Source organism: Urocitellus parryii, chromosome 6 (assembly GCF_045843805.1).
Source record: "Urocitellus parryii isolate mUroPar1 chromosome 6, mUroPar1.hap1, whole genome shotgun sequence".
Classification (NCBI taxonomy): domain Eukaryota; kingdom Metazoa; phylum Chordata; class Mammalia; order Rodentia; family Sciuridae; genus Urocitellus; species Urocitellus parryii.
Genome location: NC_135536.1, coordinates 93,535,084 through 93,561,219, shown reverse-complemented (window position 1 = coordinate 93,561,219; position 26,136 = coordinate 93,535,084). Strand labels below are relative to the sequence as shown.

Below are 26,136 nucleotides of genomic sequence, written 5' to 3'. Positions count from 1 at the left end.
ATCATGTAAAAATGTGGATGTGTATCCGATGTGATTCTGCAATCTGTATTTGGGATAAAAATGGGAGTTCATAATCCACTTGAATCTAATGTATGAAATATTATGTCAAGAGCTTTGTAATGTTTTGAACAACCAATAAAATGATGACCATATTACACAAAGCAATATACATGAAATCCCTACAAAACATCAATAACAGTCTTCATAGAATTAAAAAGAATGCTTAAATTCATATGGAAGAACAAGAGACTCAGAATACCCAAAGTAATACTGAACAAGAAAAGCAATGCACTAGGTATCACAGTACTTGATCTGAAATTATACTACACAGCTGAAGTAACAAAAAGCATTGGCATCAAAATAGACATAAAGACCACAGGAATTGAATAAAAGACACAGAATTAAACCCATATACCTACAGTCATCTGATACTTAACAGAGTTGCAAAAATATATTTTGAGCTGGGGATGTGGCTCAAGCAGTAGCGCGCTCTCTTGGCATGTGTGCAGTGCTGGGTTCAATCCTCAGCACCACATAAAAATAAAATAAAGATGTTGTGTCCACCAAAAACTAAAAAATAAATATTAAAAAATATGTATTTTGGAGGAAAGATAGTGTTTTAAATAAATGGTGCTGGGAAAACTTCCTTGGTAACTTTGTTTCCTATCTTATCTAATAAATCCTTGTCTATAGTAAGGTCATGAAGGTTTTCTCACTTTTTCTTCTGAAAGTTTAGAGTTTCAAATTTTACATTTAGGTCTATGGTTCTTTTCAAACTAAATTCTGTGGGCATGTATTGATGAATTGAGGTTTATTTGTTTAAACAGGAATATCCAGTTGGTGGAGCATATTTGCTAAAGAGACTTTTTCTTTCTTTGAATTGAACTGGTATCTTTGTCAGAAACTATTTGACCATAAAACTGCAGGTTCCTTTATGTAATTCCTACCCTGTTCTATTGATCTATAGGATTACTATTATGTTAATACAAAACAGTATCTTTAAATAATACATCTTAAAATCAGATAGTGTGTATCCTCCAACTTTGTTCTTTTTAAAAATTGTTTTAACTAGATCCTTTACTTTCATGTATAATTTTAACAATCACTTCATTAGTTTTAAACAAAAAGTGCCTCCTGGAATTTTGATTGATATTTATTAAATACATTGACTGATTTAGCAATGATGAACATTTTGATATTCTAAGTCTTTAAGTTCTTGAAAATGGCATATCTCTTGGTATGTTTCAAAATTCTCTAATGGCTTTCAGCAATGTTTTTTAATGTTAAATTCAGAGGTTTTGCACCATGTTTTGTTTAATATATTCCTAAATATCTAACCTTCTGATGTTATTATAAATGATCAGAGTTTTAATTTCATTTTTCAATTTTGTGTTACTGATGTATGGAAATATAAGTACAATTGATATTAAAATATCACTCCTATATGCTACTACCTTGCTGAATTTAATTGTTTTTCCACTAAGTTTTATTGTTTTTGTTGTTTACTACAATACTCCTTAGGATTTTCTATGCAATCATTTGATTTTTGGATAAAAATTTGTAGTTGTATATTTTGTATTCTTACTCATTTTCTTGCCGCATTCTATTGGCTGAGAACTGTGGTACAGTATTGATTAGAAGTTTTGAGAGTAGACAATATGTCTTTTTTCCCAGTCTTAAGAGGTGAACATTAAGTCTTTTGCTATTATTAACATGTTAACATTAGATATTGAAAATCCATGCACAAATACAGTTTGTTATGGAAGAACATGGATACTTGGTAATAAGGTAAATTGCTTATGTATTTATAGATTTACTAATATAGATTGCTCTTAAAGTTTTAATATCTACCAATTCAAATATTAAACTCTGAGCCTTTCACAAATTAAGGCATCATAGAGAGGAATCATAGAGAGGAATGGAAGTAAATATACATACAGAAGATTATTTCTAAAACCCATCCATCTAAACTTGGATGTGTTATTTTTAAGGAAGAATGCAAGGAAGGAGAAGAGAGGAGGAAGGAAAAGAAATGAAGAGAGAGAGGAAGGATGGAAGGAATCAAGGAAGAAATGGAGATACAGAGAAAGGAAGGAAGAAGGAAGGAAAAACTGGTTCACTACAAATTCAAACAGGAAAGAATAACAACTGATAAAGACACTAACTTGTGAGCTTTGGTTAACTAATTTTCCAAACACAGATGCCACTTAAGAGATTTTGGAGCATCATACACCTATTATGAGAGTGCAGTTTTCTCATTTACTCCCACTGAGGTCAAGACACATTACCATCCACATGTTTCTGGTTCTTCTCACCCCTGCTCATTTCCAGTAATCTTTGATACGAGTGGTCCCAGTAATGTTCCCTATGGATCCAGAGGCCGCCCCCACTCCCAGCTGCAGCTCTGGTCTGTTTTGATTTGAGTGATTCCTTTCCTTTCAGCCTTTCAGATTGTTTATTGATAAGGGAAGGGAGGGCATGCTGGCTGGAAGCTAAACTTACAATGTTTACTAAAAACCATAGTGGAAATACGAACTCATGTCTTACAGAGAAATGTTTTTAAGTTCTGTATATACCGATCTTAAACTTTATAAACAAAACAGAAGAATTTTTTTTTTTTTTTTTTTTTTTTTTTTTTTTTTTTTTTTTTACAGAGGAGTCAGAAGCGTTTCGAGAATAGCTCCATTTCAGGCAATTCCTGACACATCCAGGCAGTTGGCAAGCTTAGGCACTAGTTTCGTATTTGAGAACTAAGAACATTAGTCCTTTTATAAACTTAAAAATCCCCTTGTTCACAAAATAATCACATCCTATTTTATCTGTTTTGTAAGCTTGGTTTTTATACTCTGGGTCTATGTAACACCAAGCACACCCATGGTGAAAACAAAAGTACACTACTTTGTTTCACAGCACTTTTAAGTTTGCTGTTTCATATGATCAAAACACAGGGCAGCATACAAATGTACTCGGTGTATGTAGAAACTATTAATGTGTGTTGGGAAGACTGGCTCCTTTCCAGACCTACTGCCTACAAAGCGACTCCCTCACTCCACCCGTCCTAGCCACATACCCCTAGTTTGCTCCCTGTTTAATTATGCCTTGGCTGCCACAGCTTTTCACCTCTCTTCAAATTATTGTTCTCTCATACATGCATACTGCTGCATTAGCTGTGTCTGAGCCTGGAATGTTTCTTCTCTCCTCTTCATCACTGTTGATTAAATCATACCCAGTTCTTAGGATCCAGTGCAAATGTTTTCTTGTCCCTAAAGACTCCCTGAATTGTTTACCATTGTTGGGAGTCCCCAAAGCACCCTTACCCATTTTATTAGAGCACTTAAAAAACAAGAGCTTGTCTCTTTCTATCATTCATGTATGTCCACTAGACTAAATAGGGCCATGTCTAATTTGTCTTTAGATTCCAAGTGTTGAGGACAAAGCAGATGCTTAGGAACTGCTGGCTCAGAGGCTCAACAAAGGGATTTTTTTAAAGCTTTTCTTTATTTTGGTTTCTTGAACTCCTTTTCTTCCTCTAAATACTTTTTCAAAACACCAAACACCTTTAAATATATTACAACGTTTCCTTATTTACTACATTTATTGTTACTATCCTTCCATTCAGCTAGTGTCTGTCCTTAGTATACTTAATATTATTTAAGAAATGGATGAAATAAGTTCCGCTACATGTTTTTCCTATTAACCGTCATGCCTTTGATTTTTTTTTTTTTAGGAAGTAGGCTGAATTAATGTATTATCTCCATTCCTAGTGGTTTCTCTGTGGGTTTTGTGTCTTTGTCTGAAATTTCTCACTACGTGAATAGAATTCTTTGTGATAAGCTATGCAAGTATCTGCTAAACATTTAAGTACTAACTAAACATTATCAACATATGTCAGCCTTAACAAGTTAATCCAAATAGGTTTATCAGATGGCCCTCCTCAAGGCAAGGGACAACATTCACTCATATAAAAGATATTTAACACTGCCTGTGTGCCTTTGTTCACTAAATTGGATATGTTCAGCCCACTACCAGAACCTGTATCTACTGCTGAGGTCCTCAAACATCTTGTACTTTCAACATATTCAGAAATGCTAGAGTTTTGGGTAGGTTAAATAATTTGAAGATACTCATAATAAAATTACATAATACTAAGACTGACTCTATTAAAAGCATTCCCAATTTAATAATTAATTTGCAGCATGCCTTTGTCTTCTGAAAACTTTTTCCTATGTTGACTGAGCTCCATATCTTCAGGAGACAAAAATCTCATGCGATGAAGGTAGCTTTCCACCTCTCTGATGGCATCTTGACTTATGTCATCGTGCTCACCGCTGCTTACTCTTTTGGTCTCTACAACTCTCACAAACTCTTCAACAAAAATGTTCCATTGAAAGAAGTCAACACAGGAAAAGTTTACTTCCAAAAGTGATTCTACACTTTGATTAAAACCGAGACACACAGATGAAACTTTCTCATTCAGGATCACTGCAAGTTTTCTTTGGGAATAGGAAAATTAAAATATCCTCTAAATAGAGGGATGTGCACTGGTTGGCAGGGATGCAAGGGTCTTGTGAAGCCAGAGGCAGTGTTCAAGTCCCAAGAATGAGCATTCACGAAAGGAAGAAGCATGGTGGTGCTGGTCAAAGAAAAACACATCTACTACACACATTAATGTAGGCCAGCCCAAATTCATCACCCCACCACTCTTCTAAGGTGCTAGTGATTCATGATCACAGTAATTTCCACTTAACCTTAGGGTCCAATGCATTTTTTATCCTAGTGTGCCATCCTTTGTCCATTGTCACATTCTGGTTCCCTGGATACATGCATTCCCAGGTAGTCTTCCAGAGACAGAATATTCTTCACTATTAAGACTTCTTCAGAAACTTGCCATGACCTTTGTACTACCTTTTTGTTCTTCTTTCTCCAGACAGGGCTCCAATTTCTTCCAGTAATCCCTGCTTCTTAAGTCACATGCTACAATTTCCATATGAGATACTCCTGTTTATACTGTCCTCCTCCCTGGTGATCTTTATTTGTTTCTCAGTATAAATGTCATATCAATCATATTCCATTTTTCCTCTAATTGTAACATTAGCTTTCCTTCCTTCTCATAGTAGCAACTCTCCAATTCTAGTTCTAGTTCTCTCAATATTTAATAAACTTGTCAGGTAGTAGAAATCTATATATGTATATGGAGACAATCTATATATTTATGTGTGTATTTATATATAACTGCTAGTGTTTAGAGTTATATGCAAATGCAAATAATTATACTTATAGTTAATACAAACTGCTTCTAAAATATGAGGGATCCCAAATCTTTAAAATTGAGAAAATATAAATATATATCATATGCAAATATTTTAAGCAAAAGAATGCTGATTAGCTATTTTCATGTACAAATACATAAGGATACATGCTCAAGAATGTTCAAAGCAGGAATGTTCCTAAGAGACCACAGGAGAATGGATGCAAAACCCAGGATATGTTTATAATGACAATGCTATGCCAGAGTCAAAGAGTAAATATTAGCTATAACCATCTCATTAATATATTGTTTGGCAAAAAGAAAAAGAAATAACAGAATTACATAAATAGGATTTAATTCATATTCATTCTCTGCAGAATATTTTGGTCAATGATAATTATATATATGACCATGGTCCTATAAATTTATGATACAGCTAAAACTTTCCTGTCATCCAGTGATGTAGGATGCTGAGGGCCATTGCCAAGTAGGTATGATGCATCAAAATCTCCTTGCCAGCGTACCCCATGCTGCTTAGAGGACATTTGATGGGACATTGCATGTATGCTTTAGTAAGATGACCCTGCTCAAGGTGATCGAGGGTGGATCCAGGTTTGAGGAAGTATCCTGCAGGTTTGAGGAAGTATCCCGGTCCTTGGGTTTAGGGTGTTCCCGGTTTAAGGCGTTTCCCGTGTAAGAATATGGGTTTTAGGGAAGTTGAGGTTGAAGATTATTGCTGCTGGGATTAGGGTGTTCCTGCTGCTTGTTCCCATTGAGTTCTCATGAGATTCAAATGGGATTTGGAAAAAGCCTAGTGGAGTAGGTGAAGTGTGCGGGCAGATTTAGACTGCCCCTGAACGTGTGTGGAGGCTGGTGTGAGATCCGGAATAAAGAATTGCTGTTTGAACCTACAAAGCTGTGTGGTGGCTCGTGATTCTGTGCCAAGCCGAGACATTGGCACTTGGCTTCTGGCAGTAGCTGTAGTAAGGTGCTAGTGCAATGCATTACTCATGAGTTTGTGGTAATGCTGGTATAAACAAACCTGCTGTGCTACCAGTTGTATACAAGTATGGCATACATAACTATGTACAATACCCGATACTTGGTAATGGTAACAAATGACAATGTTACTGGTTTATGTATTTTTGTACTCATTAATAGAATGTAGTCCTCCCACTTATTTAAAAAAGTTCACCATGAAACAGGCTTAGGTAAGTCCTTCAGGAGAGATTCCAAAAGAAAGCATTGTTATAATAGGGAATGACAGCTTCATGTGATTATTGCTCCTCAATACCTTCCAATGAGACGATTTGTGGAGGTGGAAGACAGTGGTATTGATAATCCTGACTCTGGGCAGTCCTTGGCTGATGTACATGTTTGTGTCTAATTTTTTTAACAAAATACTTTAAAAAATTAAACTATGCTATACAATATAGCCTAGGTGTATAGTAGGCTATACAATCTAAGTTTTTGTATGTAAATTTTATGATGCTCACCCAACAAGTAAATTGCCTAATGTCACATCCCTTAAAAAATGTAATTCATTAGTAAATGATCATGACTGTATATGCAAAATGATCACTACTGTGTGTGTGTGTGTGTGTGTGTGTGTGTGTGTGTGTGTGGCTGAAAAGCAAATCAAAAGGTAAGAAGATAACTAACTCCAAAAAATCAAAATTTTAAGTTACCAGAGAGTGAAATAGGTTGGGGGAAGGTGATGAGATCAATGAAAACCCATACAGGTCTTTAAAGTATTGGTTATACTTCATTTTTTAGAGCCAGATAAGGAAACTTGTTTTATGGTTACTTTTTAAAACTTCCACATATTATATATTTTAATATATTTAACAATAAAACAGTTTAAAAATCAAAACACTAATACCACCACAATGCAAAGAAATGATTAAGTTGCAATCTTACTTCCTATGATGTTGGGGATAAAATTCTGTATGTGCACACTTCTTCTCAAGAAATTAATAGACTATGGCAAGTAGATTTTCTGGAAATTGCTTTGAGGCTTTCTTTCCTCATGTTCTATTAAGAACACAATAATAAAATATTAATAACAAATTCATAAATGGTTAAACATCTAATAGTGCAGTTTGCTTAGGAATTCTTAGTGCATTGTATACTTATAACATGTTTTAAGAGATGTCTAATCTGTGTGTGCTTGTCAGATTTCTGTGTCTCACAGTAAGATGTAGAAATCCAGGAATCAACCTCAACTTCCTCACCTCCCATCTCTCTTCACTCTGTGTCCTAGGTAACGTTTGCAATCATACACTCCTCCACATTCTTATTGTCTCTACCTTGTCTCAGACTCTCATCATCTTTTGCTTTTACTACTTTAATAGCTTTATAAGTGGTTTCTAAGCCCTGTCTTTTTCTCTGCCAATTCAACTCCCACGGAACTTGTAGCCAGACATATCTTTCTAAAACCCAAATCCTTCTCCAACACATCCAAAATCACTGAACTCCCTACAGAATAAAGCCAAAACTCCTTAGAAGGACAGACATGTCTTTTAAAAATCCAGGAAGAGTCCACATTCCTGGTCTTATGTCTACTCATGCTCCCGTTTTGCAAAATCTTTCTGCTTCTTCTGATGTGCCTTGCTCTTTCTTGCAAGGAGATTGTTATGGATTGGATATGAGGGACCCCTCCCACAAAGCTCATGGGTGAGACAATGCAATAAGGTTCAGAGGAGAAATGATTTGGTTGTGAGAGTCTTAACCCAGTCAGTGAATTAATTCAATTTAGGGATTAACTAAGTGGTAACTGAAGTGGTAGGGTGTGGCTAGAGGAGATGGGAATTGGGGTTTGACTTTTGGGTATACATTTGTATCTGGCAAGTTAAATCTTTCTCTGCTCTCTGGTCACGATATGAGGTACTACCCTCTGCCACCCTCTACCACCATGATGTCCAGCCTCACCTCAAGCCCTGAAGAATGAAGCCTGCCTTCTATGGACTAACCGCTGAAAACACAAGCCCTCAAATAAACTCTTCCTCCTCTACAGTTGTGCTGGTCCTGTCATGTAGTCATAGCAGTGAAAAAGCTGACTAAAACAGAGATTTTTTGCGCATGCTCTTCCCTCTTGACAATTAATCAGTTTGTACTATCTTGATAAAACTTTACATTGTAAAGCCTGGCTACATTATTGCTTCTTCTGTCTTCATTCCTTCTGACCTTATGTCATTCCCTAGCATGTTGGGAAACTTAATCTTCTGTGCTTCCTTATAAGTAGGATGTATCTTAATGACAGAATTTTTCATAATATGATGAAATCATCTCCCATTTTTCCATTTCTGTCTTCCTCTAGGTTTTGAGCACCTTGGAAGAGGTGATCATAGCTTATTTTTCTTTGAATTCTGGAGTCTAAAACATAATATAAAAAAAGAATAGTTTTAATGAATAAGTATGAGAATCAAGATGATGAAACCACCTAAGAAGGCAGCTATAGATGCAGAGTTGGGACCATGAGTTTCACCCTGGCAAGTTAGGAAATAAATCAGAGAACATAATGAAAAGGTATACTTCATTCATTCAATGTGAAATATTGGTCATCACATACCATTGGACATAGTCAAATAAAGTACCTTAAAAAGCATTAATAATGACATAGAATCTGGATGGCTTATGCTTTAAAAAGAAAAAAAAAAGAAATTAAAAAAAAATTGGTGCCCTCAACTGTGCTGAGAAACTTCCAAGCAAATATTTTGGGAAGGAGAAAACCAGTACATGTAGGTGTCCAAGTGCTTTTATGGGCAAACACGATCTATGTGATGAAATGTTTGATCAAAATGTTTATTTGCAATGCTGGTATTCTACTGCACTGATGAAAGGGTTCCATCCCAAACATTTGCTTTTTGTCATTGTGAAAGCCAGTTCAGTGAATTCAATTGATTGGGCTAAAAAAAAAAAGAATACCTATGGCCAGGTGCACTCTCTTACTGGGTGTCAATCAGACCATATGTATTTTTTCTAGGGAAAGCAAAAGAAGGGAGCAGCTCTATCCTTCTGTAGTCTGTACAAAACATACAAAGCCTGCTTGTGGCCTACTCTCTGACAGCACTGTCAGCTACCATTCAACATGAGCCTGCCCTGTGCCAGGCACTGTGCAAAGCACTTTATGCATATTTATGGTCTCATTTAACTGCCACAACAGTCATGTAAGGAACACAGTTTATCCCAAATTTATGCAAAAGAAAATAGAGTTCCAATGAGGTCAAATGGCTTGTTTAAAGTCACACTGAAGCAAAAGACCAAACTCAGCTACAGAGGTGGAATTCTATGACACTGATAAGACTTAAGCTTCAGAACTTTTCATTTAAATTGTTATGTAGTCTTAATTTTAGTTTTTAGAGAGGATCTTAGAAATCCTATAAGCCTCTGGTCCCAGAAACCTGAGTCTGCCTTATGCAACTTGTTTATGACTGAACCAGAGTTAAAAGCCCAAACTTGCTATTCTCTGTCTTTGATCTTCTTAATACTTTCTGGAACTTCTCTAGAACTGGACCCTACACCTAAAAATTTCTCAGTTTATGTTTGAAAGTGAATAAATAAACAAATGAATTAATGATTATGAGATTTGAGAAAAGTGATTAGAAAATCTATGTTCTTTTTATTATTTATATATGACAGCTGAATGCATTCAATTCTTATTACACATATAGAGCACATTTTTTCATGTTTATGGTTGTATACATAGTATATTTACACCAATTCATGTCTTCATACATGTACTTTGTATAATAATGATCATCACATCCTACCATCATTAATAACCCCATGATGTTCTTAAATACACTATTGAGAACTTGATTATTTGCATTGCTGTATAAGTCATGACTACCTAAACTTTTCTCCTGTTGTGCCATGTCTTCTTTCTGGAGATCAACACTTTTGTTTAATTAGGTAACATTTATTATTGGGGGCCAAGGAATAGCGATAAGACCCTAATCCCTCAGAATGCCTGGGATTGGAAGGTGATCCCAGAATTTGTCTTGCTCAGGTAATTTTGTAAGCAAAGGCATCCTAGCATGATGCTGTCATAATTGCATTTGTTCCTATTTCATTAAAAGGGGTCATTCCAGTTGATTATTAGACTGTTCAGAGGCCTTATCTCCTACCTCGTTACTCTTAACTAATTTAATGTTTGGTATAAAGCTTCATCTAAAATGGACTTTGGGCATTTTTCATCCTGTTAATTACTTTTCTGCTCATTAGTATAATTGCATATTTTACCTGCCCTAGAGAAAGGATATCCAAATCAATAGAAGGGAGAGTAGAGAGATAGGCAGTAGGTTAGGCATGGAATGCTTGATCTTATTGTAATCAATATCCATGCAGCCCACAGAAGTGAAATTCACTATAGAAGTTCCTAAAAGGGCACATGGCCACCTTCCTTGCAAGGCATCCTCCCCAAACTTTACAATATGGAATTATAAGAAGGCAATACTTTATAAGGGCATATGGTTATAAAGAGTAGAGTTGGAACTTAAACTACATTCAATTTCATGTATTTGTCTTCTATAAAAAATTGTGTCAGAATCTTGTCACTTATTTTTTTTATATTTATCCATATCATTCACTGATATTAAAAGATACGCAGGCATAGTAAATTTGCAAATATAAAAAAGCATAAAGAAAAATAAAAAATCAACCATATTCTTAGTCACTAATATTATATGTGTATTATCTTCTAACATTTTCACAAGTATACATGTTCACATAACTTCTTTTTAGTGCAGAGTTTAGATCACATTGTATAGCTCTTATTCCAGTTTTTAAGGCATTTTCCTGCACAGTGTCTGATATGAGTAAAGAAATAAGCAAGGCATTACTCTGGAAATAGGCAATAAACCACTTCATTCATTAACATCCTATTTACCCTTGGATGTGAATTGTTATATTGTTTATTTGAACTCTGATCTCTAATGGTTGGTTTATCATCCAAAGTTGTCAGTCCATAAAAGACATTGTTATTAAGTTCTACAAACATGTATAAATTCAAGCACTTTAATTTTCTTACATTAACCTAAATTCAAAATACTTTCCCACCATAAAGTTATGTTCCAACAATATGGTTTTACCTAATCTGTAAACAACTACTTTCCATGTGAGAGGCACAACTAGATCCATAATAAGTTTGTATTTATTATTTCTAATTAAGATTATTATTAGTACACATTAAGAAGGCTGGTGTCAGGTATGGTGGCACACACACAACAAATTGGGAGGCTGAAGCAGGAGGATCACAAGTTCATGGCCAGTCTCAGCAAGCTAGTGAGGCCTTCAACAACTTAAAGAGACCATCTCTCAAATAAAAAATAAAAAGGGCTGGGAATGTGGCTCTGTGGTTAAGCATCCCTAGGTTCAATTCCCAATACAAAAGAAAGAAAGAAAGAAAGAAAGAAAGAAAGAAAGAAAGAAAGAAAGAAAGAAAGAAAGAAAGAAAGAAAGAAAAAGCCTGTTGACACACTAAAAATATTAGTGACTAGATTTAGAATGTCACAGTTACCTAAAACACTCTTCCTTGTGAATGGAATTTTAATCTGATATATCGAGCCATTTTTTTTCTTTTTAGAAATATGGGTCACAATGGAGAGCCTGGAATTTGACAACTCATTGATTAGGTTTAAATAATGATTTAAGTTTTTAATCAGGGCATCTGAGTCTCCAAGTTCACATAATGTTAAAATAATAAATCATGTCATCTCTTCCATGAAGGTTAATGACAAAGGTTAAAAAAGTGTTTCTTCATACATCAATACCCATGTGACAAAGTTGGCTGACCCTTTTCTTTCAAAATAGGTGGAAAGTAGAAGACAGACAACATGGCTTCTGCCATTTGTGTTTCCTCATCTAGATTTTGTACATATTTATTTATTACATGTAGAACTAATTTTTTAGTGCTAATATAAAGAACAATGTATATTCAATTTCAAAATACCATTTATTCAATGCCAGCAAGCAGTTGACTTTTTGTATCTTAATCATTTAACCTGTAACCTTGCTATAATCACGTATTAGTACCTAACACGTTTTTGTCAGTTATTTCAGATTTCCTATGTACACAGCCATATCATCAACAAATAAAGACAGTTATTTATTCCTTCTCAATATACTTATTTTTATTTTCATTTTCATCTTACTACATTAGGTAAGACATTGAATGCAAAATTGCAAGAGGGGCATCCTTCCCTTGTTTCTGATCTTAGCAGAAAAACTTAAGCTTCTTGTCATTAAGAATGATGTTTGCTGATTCTGTCAATGTGTTGTTGAAATTGGCTTGCCAATATTGTATTTTTGCATCTATGTTCATCAAGAGTAGTGGCATGTAATTTTTCTTTCTTATGATGCTTTTGTATAGCTTTGGAATCTAGGTAATGCTGGCCTCATAAAATGTTTGCTTTCATTTGATCTCCTTGAAGAGTTTGTGAAGGATTTGTATTAATTATTCTTTAAATGTTTGGTATAATTCAGTAGTAAAACCATCAGGTCTTTGGATTATTTTGACTGAATACTTTTGTTGATTTAGTCTCCTAACTCACTATTGTTCTGTTTAGATTTCTTATTTCTTTATGGTTTAGTCTTGATTTGGTTTTATGTGTTTAAAAATTTATCTGTATTGATAGATTATCCAATTTTTAGCATATAATCTTTCATAATAACCTTTTATAATTATTTTTATTTTTTGTTATTGGTTGTAATTTTTCTTTGGTTTTACTTTTATTTATTTGAGTCTTCTCTTTTTTTTAAGTCTTGCTAAGTTTTGTTGATTTTGTTTATCCCTTAGTTCTGTTTATCTTTCATATAATTTGCCTGCTCTTTATTTTTGCTCTGATATTTATAATTTCTTTCATTCTGCTGACTTTGAGCTTATATTGTTCTTGATTTTCTATTTCCTGGAAGTGTAACATTAAGACGTTTGTTGGAGATCTTTAATTTTTCTTCACATAGACATTTATTGCTATATGCTTCCTTCTTAAAACTGCTTTTCCTTCATCTCATAAATTTTGGTATGTTGTACATCCATTTCTTTCTCTTTTATTTTTTTTTAAATAAAAACATTGTATTTACTTAGAAGCATTCAGAGTGTCAACAAAACAGCTACAACTTTTTTTCTTGTCATGACAGAGTGGTATTTAGTCAACAGAACAACAATTATTTAGTATAAGCTGCATCAGAGACAACTGAAGATGAAGAACTAGCATTTCCATGTGTAACTAATTTGTGCTGTGCACCAACAAGAACCTGCTTTAAATTTCCATGCCAGTGTACAATCCTCATACTGGTAAGGTTAATGGCTATTGAAAATACCGCCAGGGCAGAGCTATCTACAGACACATCTGGTAATGTGTTAACTATACAAAAAAAGACACTGTACAGTTTAAAAACAAGTTTTGCACAGCATTACATTTCAACTTTTTTTCTTTAAAAGGAGTGAGTTGTGTACAGTGGATTAAATGCTTTATAGATAAGAAAAAAAACTGTGCCAAAACCAACTTATTCAGCATCATCTTCTTCATCATCTTCCTCTTCTTCTTCTTCCTCTTCTCTTCCTCTTTATTTCTTCCTCTTTCTTATTTTTCTTGCTTTTTTTTCATCCTTGATAACTCCCGTTTTTGCTGCATCAGGTTTTCCTTTAGCTCAGTAGGTAGCAAAATTCTTTTTGTATTTTTCCTTTGGCTTAGAAGCTTTCTTTTCATAAGGTTGCTTATCATTTGCAGTAGAGGGATTCCATATCTCTCCCAGTTTCTTTGCAACATCACCAATGGATAGGCCAGATTGTTCTCCTTTGATTTTGGGGTGATACTCAGAACAGAAGAAGAAGAAAGCCAAGGAAGGCCTTTTGGGCTCAGTGGGATCATTGAACTTCTTTTTTGTTTCCCCTTTAGGAGGGATATAGGCTTTCATTCTCTTTCATATCAGGCCTTGCCTGCCTTTGGCATGGCTTCAAATTTTCCCTTCTCTTTAGCATACATGTTCTTCTACCTCTGAGCAATTCTTAGAAAGCTCTGAGAAGTTGACTGAAGCATCTGGGTGCTTCTTCTGGTGCTCCTCCAGGCAAACTTGCACAAAGAATGCATAGGGTGACATTTTGCCTCTCAGCTTCTTAGGAACTCCTTTGCCCATGTTTAGTTGTTTTTCCTTAGAGAGGCCCAGAGGCACCCAGTGCCTGTTCAGCTCTCACTTGCCCTGGCGCTCTCTCTGTGGAGCTCAATGCACTGCAATGGCTGTGAGAGAAGGAGCCAGACGCCTCCATTTTCCTTTGTCAGAAAATGGTTTTGAATTTTTTTAAAATTTTCTTCATAGAAATATGTTTGATTTCCACGTATTAGTTAATCTTCTGAAATTCCTCCCATTATTGACTTCTAGTTTTGAACATTATCGTCAGAAAGATACTTATCATAATTTCAGTCTTCTCAAACTCCTAAGATTTATCTGTGGTCTCACATACACTCTACCCTGGTGAATGTTCCATGTGGCTCAAGAAAAATGGGATTCTTTTGCTTTGGAGGGGAGATTATGCATTTGTCTGTTAGGTCCATTAGGTGTAAAGTATCTTTCAAGACTAGTGTTTTCTTATTAATTTTATGTCTGAATGATTCATCTGTCCATTGATGAGAGCAGGGTATTGAATCCCCCTATGAGTTCTGTTTTGCTATTTATCTCTCCTTTCATATCTTTTAACATTTGTTTCACATAATTAGGTGCTCTGACATTGGGTGAATATGTATGTACTATCATTATGTCTTCTTAAGGAATTGATCCCTTTGAAATTACATGTCCTTTTTCTTTTTAAGGTTTTTAACATAAAGTCTATTTTCTCTGATTTTAGCTACCTTTGTTCTCTTTCAGTTTCCATTTGAAGGGGACACATTTTTCTACCCCTTTACTTCCTTTCTATGCATGTCCTTAAAAGTAAAGTGAGTCTCTTATAGGTAGCATATTGTTGGACATTATGTTTTAAAATGTTTTTGGTCACTCTGTGTTGGATAATTTTTGTTAGATAATTTAATCCATATAAATTCAAGGAAAATATTAATATGTAACTTACTACTGCCATCTTTTGTTTCCTGGTCATTTTGTAGACACTTTATTTTTTCTTCTTTCACTGACTTTCTTTGTGATATTTTGGTTTTCTGTTGTGATATGCTTTGACTCTTTTCCACTTTTGTGCATCTACAATAGATTTTTGCTTGTGTTTACGACAAGGCTAACATAAAACATCTTATATTAGTTTATTGCAAACCGATAACAACTTAACATTAATTTTTGGTTGTTAGAATTTATATTATTTCGTAATATGTACCCCTTTATAATTTTATTTTTGGGGGTACTCGGGGTTGAACTCAGGGGCACTTGACCACTGAGCAACATACCTGGCCCTATTTTGTACATTATTTAGAGCTTAGAGAGAGGGTCTCACTGAGGCCTCCCTTTTGTTGATTGTCTTTGAACTCTCCATTCTCCTGCCTCAGCCTCCAGAACAGCTAGGATTACAGTTGTGCACCACCATGCCTGGTCTTTTAAAATTTTCTTTAGCTATAATGGTGATTTTTAATGACTTCTTTCTATGATTATACTAGGAATAAAACTGCATTATACACCATGATTTCAGTTCTAGAGTATATGAATATGGCTCTGTATTATTGATATTTGCACTTTTATAAGTTTTATATTAACTAGTGGCCTACTGTTTGAGCTTAAACCACTCTAGCAATTCCTATAAGGCAGGCATAGTGGTGATGAACTACCTTAGTTTTTGTTTGTCTGAGAAAATTTTTATTTTTCTCCTTATTTCTGAAAGATAATTTTGCTGGGTTTAATGTTCTTGGTTGGCAGTTTTCCCACCTCCTTTATCACTTTAAACATATCATCCAATACTTTCCTGGCCTTTAGGATTTCTGATGAGAAATTTGCCAGTAGTCACATTGACACTCTTTTATATATTTGCTAAGTTTCTTATGTTTTGCTCCTCTTGGAGGATTTTCTTTGTTTTTTATTTTTGATATCGTGATTGTTATGGGTCTTGTTAACAACTCTTCTTTAGGTTGAGATTGATTGGAGATCTCTGATTTCTATACCTGAAATTGGTAGGTTGACTCTGATTAGGGAAGTTCTCAGCTGTTTTTTTTTCCCCCCTGACCCTTTTTCTTTTACTTCTGAAAGTAAAAGATTATGCAAAAGATTGGTCTCTTGATGTTGTCCCATAATTTCCATAAGTTTTCTTCATCCTTTTTTTCCTCTATTTATTTCATTCTTTTGTGTTTTTCTTCTCCGAATGGATAGTTTCAAATGTTCTGTCTTCCAGCTCAATGATTCTTCTGTTTGTGTGAATGTTCTGTGCATGCCTTCTCTTGATTTTTTTTTTACTTCATTCACTGTAATCATCTATAGGATTTCTTCTCTATTGGTTTTATTTTTTTATTTTTTGCCAAAATTTTCACTTTCATGAATTATTTAACAAAGGTAATTACACTGTCTAGCCACATATTCTTGTAGTTCAATGAATCCTTTATGAGTATTATTTTAAATTCTCAAGCTCTCATTTCATACATATCTATTTTGGGGAGGGGTTCCATTTTGGGAGCTTTGTTAGCTTCTTTTGGAGTACTTTGACTCTTTGGTTTTTCATAATATTTTACGCATTTGAGGAGACAGCCTCCTATTCTGACCACTACTGGTGTTCTTTGGTAAGGACAGACCACTATTTAATCTTCCCTGCAATTCTGGAAAGGTCAATGGGTGATGACCTGGATAGCTAGGTAAAGATTGTTATGTGTTCTCTAGTTGGCTAGGACACTGCTTCTGCTCTGATATCAAATGTGGTTTCTGACTGAGCTCTTTTGGGAGATAAGATCACTGACTGAGCTCTAATATTAGATGGATCTGCTAACTGTGTGCTATAAAGGCTTCTTGTCAGACCAATTGCAATATGTATTCCCTGGCTGGGCAGTTTTGCTGTTCAGAATCTAAAGTTAGATAGAACTACAATTAGGCAGATTTGTTTCTCAGGATGGACAGGAGACTGTGCTTCATATAAAGGAAAGATTGAGGTTTGCAGTTGTTTAACCTTATAAGTCAAGCAGATCTAGCATGGGTGGGGTCACTGGGTGGGCTTGATATTTGAGTGGAGCTTCTGCTTGACTTCCTGGTTTAAGGTGGCTTCCTGGATCAAGGTCAAGGGAGCTTCCTAGACCCTTTCCTTCTATGCATTGGGCAAAGGTTGTCATTTCCTTGCCTGAGCCAGGTCATTTGGTTAAACTTTGAGGCAGGGTTTAAGAGTAGCCTTCTAGGGACATGAGTAAAGTCAAACCTTCTACCATATTTCTGAAGGCAACCAGCTTGACTTTGTAAATGGGCTGTGAGATTTGTTGGGCCCTGAGGTTTGTTGGTATGTGTGATTGTGTGGCACAGCTGGCAGGAATACAGATGTAACACCAAGATCTGCATACTGGTTCCTGCAACCTCTGCCTCTTTCTGTTGTTTCTACGGGACTCTGGGTAGTCTAACTATGCCCTTTCCTCCAGTGTTCCCTGTCAGAGAAGAACAAAGTGGGTTTCCCAGGAAGCCTCCAGAATGCTAGGGAAATTAGATGTCTGCCTCTTGTTCTTTTACCATTGTACAAACTGTGGGTCTTGGGGAATTATCTCTGTACAGTTCTGTGCTGATGAGAAGAAAGGGGAGGAGAGATGCAAAGAAAGTGATACTTTTTCTCTGTCCCTTCAATGAAGTTTCAGTTCAAGGGCCCTAGGTTCATTCCCAAATTGTGGTATTTTCATCAGACTTTTGTCTCTGTTTGATAGTTGATATTTGAACATTCTGTGGGGCACGGTGAAGCCTGGGATATCCTGATTGGTCATCTTGCTGACATCACTATAGTTACAGTTCTGACTCTCAGAATCATCTTTACTGAGCCTCCAGAACTTTAGCAATTACAACTTAGATTTTCCTACCATGCTGCTGGGTCCCATGGAGCTTACTGCTCTAGTAAATTGGGAATCTATATATCCAACCATGTATCTCTCCAATTTGGGGGGCTTTGCACTATGACTTCACTTCCCTGATGAATTTAAAATAGTGACTGAATTTTCCGTTTCTTTAGCTGTTTACTTGTCATTAGTAGGGAGTAGCAGCTTTTAAGTTACTTACCTATTTGGTTGTAAACTGCAAGTCCTGAAGTTATCTTTAAATGATTGTTTTTTTTTTTTTTTTTTTTTTAAATGGGCTACAGGTATGGTCTTGAGCTAATCTTATTCCCATTTACTGGTACATGATTTTTTTCTTTTTTTAGCTTTCAAAATATAAAGGATATATTATGTCTCAGTGAGAATGGTTCTGGGTAAGCAGTAGCTTTTTGATCATGTAACTTAATAGAGGTCTAAAGAGCAACATAAAAAAAATGTTTCATAGATAAAATTAGTCTTTCATTTCTTACCTCAGTGGTCTTCATACTGGAATCCCTTTTCCCTGGGGATACATTAAGACTTTCAGACAGGCACTCTGGCAGAAATAGTTTTAAGGAAGTCCATTTCCAAATCTTCAACTGCCGTGTTTGTAGTCTCCTAGAATTGATTTGCCTGACAATTTTCTAGTAGCCAATGCATTATGCTAGATGTTTCCTGTCTATTCTCTTTTACTAAATTCCTCTTTCACGATTGTCTTTATCCCAATGCAAAAAGAAAAGTCATAGATTTCACACAGAATGTATCTGTATACAGTGAATTACCGGTGTGTGAGGGGCCAATCAAAAGGAGAAGTTAAAGGATAGTAATGACTGGTAAGTGATTTCTCTTGCCCAGGTTCTATTTCTTTCAACAAAATGGAATGAAAAACTAATTTTGTAGTTAGGTCATTAAAGATATACTTTTAATGAGAGATCAATATGTGATTTTGTCTTGTAACTTGAAAGAAGTTCAATTAATTGAGTTCATACCTGTAATGAAATTATTTCATCCAATGTACTTATGTCTGAGAACAAGTTAGGTCAATGTGCCTGCCTATAAAGATGAGAATAAAATTGATCCTGAACCCTGATTCATTTTAAAAGAAGATTCAAAAACTAATCAAAACAAAAAAGTGTCATTAACTTTATTAAAAATATATTTTTTTCATCCAACTCATATTTTTTAATGACAGGAAATATTTATAGATACTCTGAGAGAAGCAAATAAATACATACACAATTAAGAAATTTTACAGAAGTGAGAATTTTGTTTAACCAGAAAGACCAGAGAAGATAAAGTCTTTGTGGTCCAGGGCAACTAATACAATTTTCCTTGTAATGAACACAACAATTGCATTAAATGTTGAGTTTCCTATTACTGAGCAAGGCCTGTTACAAAGAAATATGTTCTTGATAACATTTTACTTTTGTCCTTAAAAATTAATTATCAAAATTTATAGCCACTAGGGACATAATAAATTTTATTTTGCTTGGTCAACATCAATTACCATAGAAAATGATAAAGAAATATCTATTTTTATTTGTGTGTTTGTTGCTATTAAGCAAGCTAGAACAGATTTTTACACAAGACATATATTTTATAAGTGTAAGATTACATGGGAAAGTGAAATGGAAAAACAAGAACAAGATCAAAAGTAAATAATATGCAGCTGGGAATGTTGGCCCACCCCTGTAATTACAGTGACTCTAGAGGCTGAGGCAGGAGGATTGCCTGTTTGAGACAAGCCTCAGCAATTTGCCCTTTTGACACCAGACTCAGCAATTTGCCCTAAGTAACTTAGTAAAACACTGACTCAAAATAAAAATGAAAATGACTAGAGATGTGACTCCAGTAGTAAAGCATCTCTGGGTTCAATCCATAGGATAAAAAAAGTAAATAATATTATTGCATTTCTAAAGAATAACTTATTCATTCTTCTTATTTTTTTGAATAGATGATGGTGGGTATTAATCACAAATGATAATCAGAGTCAATTGAAAACATTTGAAACAGTGATCTATCAATAAGACAATACTAAACACTAATGTTTTTATAAAACCCAACTTTTCTATAGTCTTTTAAATTATTTAAAGTTAAAACTTCAAACATTTTAGATATCAACTTAAAATGTTTAGTAGTTTTTCAAAATTGTTTTAGGGGAACATATGATAAAATGTTAGAAAGTCATTTTTATCTATAGTATATAGATATTTCTTTTACCCAGGCTTTGAAAGACAGAAAGATGCTGAGAAGTGTGAGGCCCTTTTGCTTCAAGGGGGGCTATCAGTGTTAGAATTCTGATTCTAATTGGCAAACCCTACGCTGTTTAAATAGTCGAATCAGGACTAAATACAAGGTCACCAGACCTTGGTATAAAATAAGCCATGGTTTTTCCCAATGAAGAAGCACCAGATCTTTCCAAAAACAACAAAGATTTTATTTTTTAAAAAGCCTTCATGATTTTGGCTTTGTGTCTATGATGGATAGAGGCCTTCCTGTATTACCAATAAAATCTTATTGCATGCCCATCCCTCCTCCAAATTTCACAGTTTGTTTTAAATGTATATTAGTTTCCCTTAACTTTTATATAAAATATTGAAATTTATGAATTTCAATTTAAAGAAAATTTGTAGATGCTTCCAGACTAAAAGACCAGGTAACTTTTCCAGTGCTCCGGTTTTGGAAGAGAACAGTGTTTGTTGCTCTCTGGTCTTATGCCCATGTGTTGCTTTACTTCTTGAACAGCTCTATGTGGTGTCTAACATAGGAACTTACCTGCTCTCAGAAGAGATTTTCTTTACCATCCAGAAACCTGACCAGAAAATATTCAGTGTGGTAAAGCAGAAGATAACTAAGCCCCAGGGAAAGAAATGAGATATCTGATGGATTTTTATACTGCTGAGGTATTTTAAGGATGGACAATTTTCTGCACCTAATTGGACTTTAGTTTTCTTGCCTATAAAATAAGGAAATTAGATGCCACAAAATTTTCTTCTAGGCTTAAAAGTCCTTGACTCTATGTGGGAATGTTCTAGACTAAAGGTAATATCTTACTTCATGATTGTTCATAATAAGCACTACTATATAAAAACTCACTGTTGTATTTTATTATAATAATTCTGACAAAAATGTATGGCTTTCAGAAGTAATTATTACAGTGACATTTATTGAATATTGTGTAACAACTTTTAATTTCTTTACATAATTTTTTTCATCAACTTACTCTATATTCTATAAGAATTTTGTATATTTATTCATTTGTATACTAGGGATTAAATCCAGGGTTGCTTTACCAGTGAGCTACATCTGCTACCATTTTTATTTTTTATTTATTTTTTTATTTTGAGACAGGGTCCTGTTTAGTTTCTGAGTCTGATCTCAGACTTGTGATCCTTCTGCCCTAGCCTCCCAGGTTGCTGGGATTACAGGCATTCACCACCCACCTTGCTTGCTATAAGAATTTGATGTGAATTTTATCCCTATTCAAGTGGGAGATTTCACTAAAATATAAACATGTTGGTGACTCACTGAAAACCACATACTTAGTGACAGTGACAAAACTTAATTGTATGCTGCCAATGCTAAATTCTACATCTGATCAATTTCTTTATCATTTGAGGAAAGGCTGGGGACTAAATTGTGTATACTGGGCTACTCTCCCCCTAATCTACTCATTTAGAACAATACAAAGGATTATTGTAGGATTATTGTTTCTAGAATTATCCTGATTCTCACAGCAGATCCTAAGATTCCATATGTGTGTGTGTGTGTGTGTGTGTACTCACAAGCGACACTATCTTATGTGGAAAAATGCAAAAGCAAAACATAACGTAAACAAACAGAACCTGAAGAGATACGAAGATTGAAAAAAAATCGTCACACAGATTTGTTTTTATTATTTTTCATGCACCCACATTTTAATTTAATAGGCACTCAACTGGTTGTAAATCATTCCTCACACATGGAATCATAAGGGGATGCTCAACCTCGCCATCCACCTCAACTGAACTACTTCCACATCCCTCTATAAATCAACCCTGCAATGTGTGCTTTTGTCAGAATATGTGCTGTGTCAGGTGATTTTTAGAGGAATTTATAGTATTTTCTATAATCAGCAAGATTATTTATGACCTCATTTTAAGTAGCAGTAGACAAACATGTCTAAAATAACCCACAAAAGAAGCCTTGGTTTAATAAAACTGAGTTAAACACAGAAGTGGCCATTGATTTCTTCCTTTAGAAATCCATATGTGTCTCATGTTATTCTCAATACAATTAACTGTCTTGTTGAAGAAATATGTAAATTATAATATGTACATTTTAATGACATATAACATGCACTGATGATAGAAATACCCTCTTCTAAATTAGTAAGAGTGCTCCCTACATTGGGGCACTGAGTGGTAATATTTAGGAGAAAACAGGAATATTCCTACAAATTAAAGATTGATGTTGTGAGACTTTTGTTTTTCCCAAGAGAACATTAATTGCATTTGATTTGTGAAAGTCATACCCTCAGTAATTTTGCCTGAGAAATTAGCAATGGATTTCTTTGGCTCATTGATCCTATTAATTTGTAAGTAGTAGTTGCTATATTCTTTAATCTTTGAGATTAAAGTCTACTGAGATCCAAGTATACCAATTCTTATGATTAAAATAATTTATTATTTTATGTCCAAAAATTCCTTAAATGTGGCATCATATTGACATTTTCTAAATACCTTAAAATAGGAACATTAAAAAATACTTAGAATCATCACAGGGTGTCTTTTCTTGGGGCAGGAGGTGAAGAAGCTATCAAGAATGAGTTAAGATTGATTTTCCAAATGTACTTTCTGAAAAAAGCCTGCCTTTCATTAAATTTTTCGAAATTTGATATCATCTATGTTAAAACCACCCAGCAAGATTTGTAAAGCACACATCCTACCCGAGGCTTGCTTTTGAATTGAGCCTTATTTTTGTGTTCAGAAGCAGAATGAATTATAAATGATTATAGCATTGAAATTCTAGGTTTATTTTCAAGTATAGTTGATTTGACTTAAATGGGAATTCTGTAGCTATTTAGTAATTAGGAATGATAGTTCTCTGCAATTCGTAATTGGACCCAAAACAGGTGTTTTCTTTCTTTCCTTTTTTTTTAAAATTAGAAGTTATTTTCAGCCCTAGTAGAAGAATACATTTGCAAATTGCTATAAGCTAATGAAAATTGAGCTAAATGTAAAAGACAGGAAATTTGTATTTTTATTACATTTTTAGAAAGTATTTTTATGAAACAAATGAAAGGAATCTTCATTCCTAATTAATATGTACATCACTCACAGTTTTGAAACCAGTTACCAAGTTAGAGATGATGGTTAAAATGGGTGTTAGAAGATATGAGAATTAAAATAAAATTAACTAATACATAACTAATATGTTACTCATTATTCTGGAACCTGCAAACACACACACACACACATACATGTTAGTGTAAAGCCAAACTATTCCTTTTAAGAACCAAAAAATTATATAGAATGAATGTTACATCTAATTTTACTATCAGAATAAAAATAATGATTAGGCATAATTCATTCTGTGCAATTAGTGACCACATGAGTCTAAGAATTGTGCAATCCTAGTAAGATAAGAAGTTATTAATAATGTGGCCCATAGCAGTTTCCAAACCTAAATGTCAAATTAAAAATGGTTTGGATAGAGTATTTCTGATTAAAGTCCCAGAGTAGCATATGTTCAAAATGGTTTACAGACCACAAAACAGAATTAAGAGGAAAGTTATCGCAGGCTAGACCCATCAAGAGGATCCTGCAATCTCATTAGTGTGCACTATGTCATGCTAATACCAGCTGCTCATGGGCTGTTCCTAAGAATGTCCACAGAAGCAAAACAAATCGTCTGCAGCAAACAATGCTGAACTGAGATCCAGAGTTCCTTCTTCTGTTAGAAATGTGATGCAAAAGGGCTTTAATTTATGTGCAATAATTAATTAGGAAACAGTGACCTAAACTGAAGATACTTACTGAAAGCCTGCTGCAATTAGTCAAATGGTAGGCCATCCCTCTTCCTCTTCCTGTTCTGCTTCAGTACATTACAGAAGATGTATAAGGTCTGTTTAAAATGTCTTTTTGTTTAGTGACTTTGCCACTTTTGCATCTTTATTAATCTATAAATTTACTCTGTTAGAATCTACCTAACGGAAAAATTTACTCTAACTTTCCTGTTTAAAAAAATCAATGCAGTTTCATGTGAAAATATTCAGAAATGGAGTAAAGTAGAAAAAAGAAGAAAACCCCACTATGAACCATCTTTCCTAAGTGCTGAACATTTTGATGTGCTGTGTGGCTTGAATCCTCTGAGAAATCCTTTAATATGCAAACTGTCTTGCAAAAATACAGACCAGTGATTAAATGTAAATCCACATGAGACATAAATGACTGCAGGATGGAGACAGAAAGGGAGATGCAGGCTACGTATGCATTGGAATTGAGACGATGGCAGTGTGACACTCATTGGGAGGAGGACCCCAATGCTCAATCGAGGAAATGATACAAGGTCAAGGGAACAGCTTGAGATCACTCTTGAGCCATATTAAAATTAATCACCTTGGTTTTCTAAGGAAGATACTTTTCAATTTTATTTTAACACCTCATGTGTTTGGCATTCAGACTCTAGTTAAGTGAGGACTTTTGGACTCTTGGTGGTTTTTACCTTCATCTAGGCTGGTAATGCTAAATACAGTTAGAAATTTCAAATAGGCTATAGTGTGCCTCAAGGATTATCCAGATTGGACAACAATCATGCAAAAAATTTTAAAAAATACTATCATAATAATCAATTATGTAGATCCATATCTTCCTTTTAGTTTCCCCTCTATAAAGTGTCTACCATTTTTTAAGTGTAAGAAATTTTACCTCAGCGAAACTCATAATAATTCAGTCAATACTGACCATTACTACCATGATAAGATTCATTCCAGAACTCCAAAAAGATTATTCTTTCCAGACCTAGAACAGATGTGTACAATTTTGTATTAGACATAAGTCCTCCTGACAGAATTGCTGTTATTAAAAATTGAAGGGCACTGTGTGTGCTAATATATTTATATTGGTTCTTTATCAGAGTACCCACCATAGTGAATGTCAGAATATGGAATGAAAAAAAAAACTAATATCAATTTTGAATCCCATTACTGAGACACTAAAATTTTAAACAAGTTTCCAGTGGCATTTTCTATGTTAAGAGGGAGAACAAAAGTCACTTTGATGACTTGATGGAGTTACTTGCCTAAACCAACAGTGTATGAAGATGTTGAATATTTTTCTATTATAGATAAAAATATTATTCTCAGGTCTCTTCTAGAAAGCAGATCTCATTTTATTTCCACTCTTAAGAGAATCGGGCTATTTCTTAAAGAAGTTTTTCTCTTGACATTTCCGCCTTTAGCACATCAAAGCTCTATTCATACATATTTGTGTCTGTTCTTTAACAACCATGTCATGCAGCAATCAAGTATATGATTTGATTTTCTTCAAATGATCTGATTTCAGACACCTTATCCTCACATCAGGCAATTTTTATGTAAAATACTAGTATCAACTCTAATGGATCTGATGACAGTTTTAAAACCTTTCTACATTAATGGCCTTTCCATTGCATTTAAGTATCGTGCCTCCTATATACTGTGATGAATGTGACATTGCCATTATAATGTCCTAAGTAACCACTCTGAATGGGACACTATCCATTCTTCAAAACTGCAATTGCCTAATACAATATATAATTACAATTTATGACTTCTATGGGACAAAAATACCCCTTTAACTTCATGAGTGTTTAGTTATAAATGTGTGAGAACATGTGGTTACTTTGCAATTGGAACAAATTTAGAAAAGATAGACCTTAGCATAGAATCGGTCCTGATGGTCACTGGAGTTC

The 26,136-nt window shown here is 34.5% G+C and overlaps 1 pseudogene; it reads right to left on the bottom strand.

The window, feature by feature from the left end:
• Positions 1-13,756: 13,756 nt before the first annotated feature.
• Positions 13,757-14,386, bottom strand: LOC113183705 (high mobility group protein B1 pseudogene; annotated as a pseudogene).
• Positions 14,387-26,136: the final 11,750 nt, after the last annotated feature.